The sequence below is a fragment of the Panthera uncia genome (genome assembly GCF_023721935.1).
Source record: "Panthera uncia isolate 11264 chromosome B3 unlocalized genomic scaffold, Puncia_PCG_1.0 HiC_scaffold_1, whole genome shotgun sequence".
In the NCBI taxonomy this organism is placed as follows: domain Eukaryota; kingdom Metazoa; phylum Chordata; class Mammalia; order Carnivora; family Felidae; genus Panthera; species Panthera uncia.
In genome coordinates, this window is record NW_026057582.1 from 1,395,957 (window position 1) to 1,398,528 (window position 2,572).

The window sequence follows — 2,572 nt, forward strand, 5'->3', positions numbered from 1 at the left end:
GGTTTCGAGCCGTACCCCTGCAAAGGGGGTAGCCAAGGTTTTCCTCTGCCGTGTTGCAGCTGGAGAAACGCTCACAGAGGGGCCGGGGCTTCTCAGAGGCCAAACCGCTCTTGGTGGGACCCGGTGCCCAGAGCCGCGGCTGAGTGCGCGGCCTGAGCGTCTGTGTTTGAGGTCAGGCACCAGGGCAGGGGTGGGGGACGGGATGGGGGGCACAGAGGCATGTGACCGAGGGGACAGAGCTTGGGAATTTCTCCCCGTCACCACCACTGCCATCGCCACATGGGCCGGAAGAGCGCACCCCTCCCCACACGCTCTTCCCCCCGCCCCCCCAATCCAGCAAAAGTGGGTCGCTGTGTCCAGCACCAGACAGGACTGGTGACGGAAGGGTGACATTACAGGAACCTGTGGACCCCACTTGCAGCAGGAGATACTGAGGCGTGGCCCGAAAGGGAACGTCCTGCCATGAAGAGAAATGAGCGGGGTGGCCTGGGGGCCCTGAGAAGTCTGGCTTTATGATGGAAAACACTGGGTAAACACAGATAGTGGCCTAAGTGAGAAACAGATGTTTCCCAGAGATAACCCTGGGATCCCGGTGATCTGAGACGGGCCGCTGGGAGCTGAGGCCTCTCCCAAAGCGAAATTAGTGGGTGTGAGCAACGCAGGTCTCCTCCTGGTGCCACCGCCGAGACCCCGTGGGGCTCAGGATGCCTCCCACGTCTATCCGGCACCAGCTCCCACAGCTCGCCCCAGCCCCCGTGCCGTGTCCCCCGGGGGCGTCTTCAAGAGGTGAGGAGGCTGCCCCAGTGCCAGGCGGGTCCATAGCCCGGTGTGCCAGCGCGCAGCCTGAGCGCAGGACCGGGCCTTAGTTTCTTCAGCTGTGAAAGGGGAGGGAAGACAAGCCCGTGCCCTTCCGGCGGCGTGGTGGGGACGTAATCAGCTAGCACATGGCGGAAGGTGACCCTCCCCTGCCATCCCCGAGTGGCCACTCCAGCTCACACGGTGCACGTTCGGACCCAGGGGACAGGCCCTTTGCTGCCCTGTTGCTACTGGGTGATTGTCGGAGGAGCTGACTACAGATCCAGACCAGCCTCTTCCCAGGGACACAAAATGGCCCTGAGGAAGTTTCCAGGCATGCGCCTGTGACTTTCCACAGCTTTCCGAGACACACACGCCCAGCCCGGGGGCCGCTCCTCGTGGGGCTCTGCGTCCCACAGCTGTGTGCAGGGGCCCAAGAACTGGGGGCCTGTCCCCACCACCTGCCCTCGGCCGGGGGGGTGGAACGCGCTGTTCCCTCTGCCTGGCTGGCAGAGGCTTCTCACCTGTCATCAGTGAGCCACCTGGGGAAGAGCCAGGCCAACGTGTGCTCTTCCTGGGACACCCAGGACAGTGGGAGCGTCCACACCGGCAGGTTAGGGGGACGCTTCGCCACTGCCAGGTGGGGGAGGGTGCGGCCCTCACGGCCTGGGGCTCCTCGGCGTCTGAGGGAAGGGCGGGGTGCCGAGGGCTGTGAGCAAGCAGGGCCCAAGGGACGGCTGCTTCCAGTGAGTTGCTGTGCCCTGGAGGCAGAGAAGACACGGAGGGGCGCTTTCCCAAGGGACCTGAGAGGCAGCCTCCCCCAGGCTTGTGTCCCACTGTCCCACCCCGCCCCCACCCCTGCAGCACAGCAGGTGCTCCTGACATCAAGCCCCCAGCTCCCTTCTTCCCCCACACCCCACTCTCGCGGCCTCCATCAGGGTGTGGGGCAAAGGCTCCTCGGGACCGGCCACGCTCAGGTGGTGTTACCTGGTTGTGCAAGGCCCGGGCACACCCGTGTCTGGGCGAGAATCTGGAAGGCCGCCAGCCAAGGTGCCAGCCCGGGCCTGGGAACCAGGCTGAGAAGCCTGGGGGTGCGGGTGGAGCCTCCCCCAGCCCGGCCCACCTGGGAGAGGCCCCAGCTGCACGGTGGGTGCCAAGGGCGAGCTCTTTGGGGTCACGCTTTTGCCCAATATCTACAGGGCACATGCCCTCAGGCTGGGCCCGGCTCTCCCAAGCCCCCAACCCAGGGGCCAGACGGATGGACGCGCAGACGGGAACCCTCAAGTGGGCCTTTAAAGAGCTTCCAAGGTGGTGGAGAACCTGGATGGAGGTATCTCCTCCCCCTCCCCCTTCTCCCCGCCCCCGTGCTCCTCATGCTCAGCAAGGACGGGTCAGGCCTGGGCCCGAGGGGGCCCTTGCCCCACTGGGCCGCTTATAATTTGGACAGAGAACCAGCCAGGGGTCCAAACACCTGATCTCACTCCCAGCCGGGCCTCCCACGAGACTTGTGGCTGACCACCGGCCCTGGAGGGCCACACCCACCTGCCTGAGGCGGCATGGTCACCCAGGCTGTGGCGACTAGGCAGCCAGGGCCGGCGCGGGTCACCCTCTCAGGCCTCCCTGGGCAGGGGCTGTGGGCACACTGGGCTGGACCGAACCTTGAGGAGCAGCCAGACAGACCGGGAGGGGCCGGGAGGACTAGAGAGACGGTTGGGTCGGTCCGGTCTGGTCCGGTCGGTCCGCACAAGGGGAGTCGGGCAGAGGCAGGTATGAGTGG